This window comes from Meriones unguiculatus, chromosome 1 (assembly GCF_030254825.1).
Source record: "Meriones unguiculatus strain TT.TT164.6M chromosome 1, Bangor_MerUng_6.1, whole genome shotgun sequence".
Lineage (NCBI taxonomy): Eukaryota > Metazoa > Chordata > Mammalia > Rodentia > Muridae > Meriones > Meriones unguiculatus.
Window position 1 is genome coordinate 62,256,181 of NC_083349.1, and position 7,559 is coordinate 62,263,739.

A 7,559-nucleotide genomic window follows, 5' to 3' on the forward strand; every position below is an offset into this window, starting at 1 on the left:
ACCCTCCTTGCTGTGGCGGGTTTTACAAGCCGTGGAATTCCTGGGGCCACCTATTTTGTCCGTCGAGGGAAATATAAATCGAGACGCGAGGCGGGCCGCTTTCCCGCCTGCAGCTTGACTGGATTAAAACAGTTGGCTACATTTACGGTTAAAGACTGCGTTGTCTCTCGGCGAGAGAGAGGCACAAAGGAGAAAGAGACCGACTGCCTGAGCGGGCCGGCGCGCTCTTCTCCAGTTGTCAAGTTAGATTCGGTATTGCTTTTACAGCAGGAAGAGCTGGGACGGAGCATGGCAGAGCTCGCAGTTGGGACAAAAGTTTATCAACAACCTTTCCTTTGTAAACAGCACATTCCTACAACTTGTGCGAGTGGCTGGAAAGGGATGGAATAAGTTACTAATTCGTTTCAGGAGCACCTAGGGAAAGCGGGGGGAAGCAGCAGTGTCCGCTGAGATTACCGCTTTACTGCTGGCGTTTGGCCTTAGAGCACCTTGCTCTCCTCCATCCAGCCCAATGCCTTTTAACGCTCTCCTGGAAGGCTTTAGGCTGGGTCCTCAAGATAAACAGGCGTTGAGAAAATGTCCTAAAAATAGACCTCTGGCCCTTGGCCCAGGGCACTTTCATGTACAGTCTTTGGCTGGCTTCTGCTCATAACCCTTTCCTGATGTGGGGGATTCTTATTGCAGAATTAAGAGAGAGGAACTTTGGGGGGAAACATCCCCAAAGAGCTGTGTATTTCCGAAATGTCTCCAAGTTCAATGGACAGGACACTCAGAACAGGTGGGAGAGTGCCTGGGAGGTGGGGGCTCTGAACTGGGGCCTGTCCTTTGGCTGAGTTCAGCGTTATGCTTGGAATGTCAAGGTTAGTACTTTCATTTCACTCTGGGATCGCAGCCGCCTGCAAAACTATTTAGCATTTTCTAACTAGCTGCATATAGTTACTAATAGAAAACTATTATATCTGTTTGCCTTTTGAGCTTGATTATTTCACCCCAGTGCTCCCTTTAATGGGTCCCCCCAGTGCTCCCGTTAATGCGCCCCTCTCTATTCTCAGCAGTAGCTATATCTATAATCCTAACCTGGCATATAAGCCCTTTTTGAACTAGCCCCTCTTCATGTCCCCAAGCCTTTCTCACTTATGTGCCACAGTAAATTCCTTACACAGACACACACACACACACACACACACACTCTCTCTCTCTCTCTCTCTCACACACACACACACACACACACACACACCAAATGAATTTTAAATGGAGTATTTTTTAATAAGTAACAGACTACATAGCTGTAGTTTTATGTGTCTAAGACTAGAAAATGTTTAACGTGGTGAGGGGTCAGTTTCAAGTAAGAAACCTGTATATATTAAAGGAAGGAAGGAAGGAAGGAAGGAAGGAAGGAAGGAAGGAAGGAAGAAAGGAAGAAACCTGTATAGAGGTGGCTGCTTTGTTTCACAGCCTCGGCTGCTTCGGGGCTGGCCGAAGCTTGCGTGTATTTGCTGTTTTGGTAGACCTGCAGGATTGCTCTCCTAAGAGATTTTGCAGTTTTACCCCTTGTCAATAAGTATGAGGCTCCCTGTCTCCTATATCCTTGGGGGCTTTGGCTCCTCTCTCTGCCTTTCCATGGAGTCTCACCATGTAGCCCAGGCTAGCCTGGAATTCATTTTCCTCCTCTTTTGTCACCTGGGATTAGAGGCGTGAACTATCAGGCCCAGTTTTCACAGGCTATTTTATCAGTATCATTTATTTGTTCATTTTATAGGTTTAAAAAAGCTATCTCAGTGTCCCGATTTGCATTTCTTTAATTATGAGTGAGACTGAACAAAACATTATTAAATTTACTTCTGATTAGCACACAGAGAAAGGAGGTTTCTCACGAGACTTTCATACCCGTATATCATTAGACTTTGTTCTCAGTCACCACCTAGGCCATCAGGACTCCCCCTGCTGCTAGTTTCCTTTCTCCCCCAAATACTCTTCTCTTCTGCCTTCACGTGGCATTCCTTAATCTCTCTTGTTCCCCCTCCCGCTCTTCCTTCCATCTCATAGTGCCCTTTCTACTTTCCTGTCCTACACACACACACACACACACACACACACACACACACTTGCAAATCTAGATTCTACATATGAGAGAAAAATGTGGTAGTTTTCTCTCTGAACCTGCTTATTTTGCTTAATGTAGTGATTTCCAGGCACACCCTGTTTCCTACAGATGTTAGGGCTGTATTTTCATTAAAGCTGCATAAAATTCTCTGTGCCCATACACCACACTGCTTGTCTATTCGCCCATTGTTGGGCATACAAGCTTGGTCCATGTGTAGGCTACAGTGAGGAGTACAGAAAAAAACAAAACAAAACAAAACAAAACAAAAAAAACCCAAAAAGAACAAAAAACAAAACAAAACAAAAAACCCCAAAAAGAACAAAAAACAAAAAACAAAACAAAACAAAACAAAACAAAACAAAAAAACGAGTGTGCAAGCAGCTTTGAGAGAGCTTTCAGGTGTATTCTCTGAACAGAACATCTAAACTGGCCATTTTCATGTCTTTATTTGTGAATAGCCAGTTACAGCTCTGCTTAGCATTCTGCTGTGTGTGTGTGTGTAAAAGTTTTTCATGCTCCTACATGCTAGATGAAGTTCCAAATTCCACAGTGAAAGGCAACTTTGTGACAGATACTGGGCCAACTGTAGGGCAGCTTCACTTCACATTTCAAAGTCAAGATAACTGGGAATTTAAAATAATTAATACATGGGATAGACTTCCTGTTCACCTCCAGCTGTGATGATCCACAAATGTGGAGTAAAACGAATAACAGTGGGAGAGACAGGAAGCCAGTAGGAGCTGTTAGGGGCCCATGGAGGGGAAAGGGCACGTTGCATGATGCTCTCAGTCCCTCACCACCCTGGATTCCACTCTGCCTGTAATTCTGAAAGATAACAGCAAGTTCGTGTACAGGATGTCTCCCTGGAACACGCTGTTTCCCATGTCAGTCGGGTGAGATGGATGACTTTACATTTTGCTGCTCTTTCCTGAAAATCTGCTCCAGCAAACCCTGGCCACAGGAATAGGCCTTTGGGACTGCCTGCTGAGGGCCACAGGGCTGGAGAAGTTGTCACTCTTCAAGGCTGCATTGCTGCTTAGACATCACTGGGTGGTTATGCTTGGCAGTACTTTTTTGTGCACGTAATGACTCACTGAATTCTCGTAAGACTTCTGTGTCATAGATAGCATTTGATTCCTATCGAACAGGTGAAGAAATTCAGGCCCTGACTGGCTAAATGTAATTAGGGTCACACAGTACGAGGGAAAGCAAGGCTGACACTTGGGCTCCAGAACCTCGGCCTGCACTGCTGCACATTACTTTCTTGTTGAGGATATAACTTGTCTTGGTTTTCTGTTGCTGTGGTAAGACATCATGACAACTTGAAGAAGAAAGAATTTATTTGGGGCTTACAGCATCAGAAAATTAGAGTCTCTGATCAGCATGGCAGGGAGCATGGTAGCAGGCAAGGAGTAGCGGAGCAGTAGCTGAAAGCTTACACCTTGAGACACAACCATGAGGCAGAAAGAGTTAACAGGGAGGGGGGTGGGCTTTTGAAACCTCAGAGTTTGCCGCCTCCAGTGACGCACCTCCAACCTCCTAATCCTTCTCAGTTCCACCTGAGGACCAAGCCGTCAAATATACACGCCTATGGAGGCCATTCTAACCCAAACCATCCTCTAAATACAAGTCTGCACTTAACTTCCCCAAGAACCAGATTCCGATAGTTAAACAAAGAGCTGTCAGACTTAAAAAAAAAATTAGAGTCCAGTACATTACACGAGGGAAATACGCTATAACTGAAAAACAGGTGCTTTAAAAGACTTTGCTATGTGTATTTTGCTCATTTTTGTATTGCTTTCATTTTCTTCTTTTTGTCTTTTTTTCTTTTTCTTTCTTGGAGAGGGGGACGATTTGAGCCATTTGATGATGATATTGGCATCATGTGTGTGTGCTAGGTAATAAGAGCTCTCCAGTGAGTTATGACAATGGTCTCCTTTTTTCTCTTTATGTCTCTTCCCCTTATTATTTTCGTTATACATTTTGGTAGTTTCATGCATTAATTCAGTGTATTTAGGTCACACCCAGGCCCTGTTTCCACTCTCTCCACCGCTCCCAGACCCCAGCAGCAGCTCTTCCTCCAGACTTCATGCTTCCTCTTGCTCTTCTCCCTTCTTCTTTGTAATCCTCCCTGTCCACTTCCTGCTGCCTGTGTGTGCATAGGTGCACAGCCGTCCACTGAACATGGGCAACCTAGCATGCGCACAGAGCTGAAGAACTCAGCAGCCTTCACCTGCCAAAAGCTCCGCAGTTAGGGCTGGGGCCCTGTGAGCCCCTCCCTGTCCATGGCGGTCGACTGGCTTAATCCGGTGCAGATCTGTGCAGGTAACCACAGCCACTGCTCACCAGCCCCGTCCTGCCTAGAAGACACTTTCACCCAGTCCACTCTGACCTCTGGCTCTTCTGATCTTTCTATCCCCCTTTCCATATGTTCTCTCAGCCTTTCAGAAGGAGAGGGGGTGATACAGATGTTGAGGGACCTCCTTCAAAAAATTCAAAAATTTGAATTTTTTCAAAAAATTGAAAAAACTTTAAAAGAAAGAAACTGCCTTCCTACCTCACAAGAGTTTGTAGGTGTTAATTTTCTATAACATAAGCTGCCTGAAGTGGGAAGGCACTGATAGGAGTTTTCCACCGAGATTATTTCTGGTTATGAGACATTCATTTCTCTCTCTATGGTTTGTGTTTAAAGATGGTACAAATCAGTATGCAGGAAATTAAGGAAAACCTTCATTCTTCATTCATTCATCCATTCATTCCACAGATTGAAAATGCTCTATACTTAGCATTGTGCTAAATGGAGTTAGATGGCAGACCCAACCCACAGCACCACTTTTTTTCTATACTCATAATCACTTTGGCTCACAGCCATGCTCATTTACACACTGTCTATAGCTACTTGTGTACTATAACAGTGATCTCCGAGTAGTTGCTACAGAGGCCACATGACTATTCATTCATCAATTTTCATTGAGCGCCTACGCTGTATCCATCCCTTTGGACAAGAAAGAGGTGCTACTTACTTACAATGAGGATGGACAGAGAAACAGATAAGTTTATTATATTGCAATATTGATACTTCTATTTGGTGCCCTAAGAAGTACTTGACATGATTTGTTTAACCACCTTAAAAATCTTAAGCCAGGTCAGGTGGTGCATGCCTGTAATCTCAGCACTTGAAGAGACTGAGTGAGACCAGTTTGGGGCTACATAGTAGGTCTGAGATCAGCCTGAGGTACAGAGGGAGACCCTATCTCAACAACACTTAAATGTTTGTTTCTTAATAGCTTCCACTTTTCTCATTCATTTATCTCTAAGGAGTAATTACTGGTGCCTGAGTGCATAAGATAATTGTACTTTCCATTCATTCATCAGACCTTCTATCTGTCTCCTATGCATGGGTTAGCATCAGAGACACATTAAAAGGGGAAAGCATAACAGAGCATGGAAACAAATGCATAGCTACAACATTATGCAGAGATGATCAGGTCTCTTAGTAGCACAGAGGAGGGGTGGTGAAGTTTGAAGACTTCTCAGAGACTTTCTCCCTCCTACCTTTCCTCCCTTTCCCTCTTCCCTCCCTTCCTTCTGCTATCCCTCCTCCCTCCTTTTCTTTCTCTCTCCCTTTCTCCCTTCTCTTCTTTGCCCTCTCTTAGTTCCTTTCTCCGTCCCTTCCTTCCTTCTTCCTTCCCTCCCCCCTCTTTCCTTCCTTCCTCCATCCCCCCTCATTCTGATCTGGTCTCTCCAGACTTGCCTTAAACTCTTGGACTTCCTGCCTCAGTTGCCACATAATGGGACTCTGGGTTTGGCCACCACGCCCAGCCTGATGTACTCCTGAAAAAGACTGAGTGTCTGGGGACAAGGTTCAGCAGTAGAGTGCTTGCTTAGTATGACCAAGGCCCTTGGTTAGATCCCTAACACATCTATAAATAATTAATTGATTAGCTGGACAATGAAGTCAACACAGGAATTGTCAGGGTTTCTATGACTGTTATGAAACACCATGACCCAAAAGCAAGTTGAAGAGGAAAAGATTTTTTTACAGTTCCACATCGCTGTTCGTCACCGAAGGAAGTCACGACAGGGACTCAAGCAGGGCAGGGACCTGGAGGCAGGGGCTGATAGGCCACAGAGGAGTGCTGCTTACTGGCTTGCTTCCCGTGGCTTATTCAGCCTGTTTTCTTATAGAACCCACAACCACCAGCTCAGGGATGGCACCATCCATAACGGGCTGGGCTTTCTCACACTGATCAATTGAGAAAATGCTTTACCGCCAGATCTTGTGGAGGCATTTTCTCAATTGAGGCTCCTTCTTTTCTGATGATTCTAGCTTATGTCAAGTTGACATAAAACCAGCCAAAACAGGAATCATACATGTAAAGCCTGGAGGTGTTTGAAAGTATACCCTTTCAGGGGATAGTAGGAACTGAACCATCCTCAAAACTATTCATATTTTAACTTAAATATATCTCTGTTTGTTTATTTGTTTAGAGGTGGCATACTTTGTGGAGTGCCAGCATGGTCAGCCACTTGGTTTGTGGGAGTTCTTCTCAGTCCAGTAAGAATGGAGCAGGCAACTTTGGCCTCTTGAGCAAGAACATGCACGTGCGTAAGCTGGCCTAACCAGTTATGCCCCAGTCACCACACCTGAGAACAGCTGCTGGGAAGCCAGCCACATTCCAGACAGGTGACGCGTCCTGGTTACAAGACCATTCTCTCCTCTGGAGGTGGGGAGAGCTATTTCTTTTCAGGGTAAAAACCATGAGCTACCACGGCTGCTTCCTCACTGCCGCCGCCTGCCTCCTGACCTTCCCATCTTCCCCATATATCTGTCTGAGCTTCACTGCTTCCTTAGGTACCAAGGGGCGAGTTTGTCTGGAGACCCTCTGGGAACTGATGCCAGACGCTCAAAGGATGTTCTGTTAAGTTAGATCTGCAGCGGGCTGGAAAGGAGGAGATTAAAGGAATAAAATATGTCGTGCACAGTTTTAGAGAAGCACCAGCCAGCTGGGATTCGGCTCTGTCATCTAAGGTGACCAAAGGGTTGGCTGATAAATGATAACAATTTTCTGTAACACATGGGCTTTTAATCTTCCCAAAAGCCTGGAGGAAAAATGCTAGACATGATGACTGGAGCGGTTCTTACCATGTCATTGGGGACCCAAATGTAGGTTTAGCTTCCACGGACAGTAAATCCAGCGATGTGGGAAGAGTGCCCGTGTAAACAGGACCTATGTCAGTCAGGGCTTGTCTGCTGGAGGGTGATCGTGGAGCTAGGCAATGAGAACTCTTTTCATTTAGCTGAAACACATGAAGTGATGTTGTTGGGGGTACAACACATCAGTAGACTCCCCAGGAAAGTGGATGCCACAGGGCCTCCCTGGGCTCTGTTACCAGGGAAGGAAGAGCCGCCTCCCCCATCTCCTCTTTGGAGTCTGTGGTTCCTCCTCCCCTT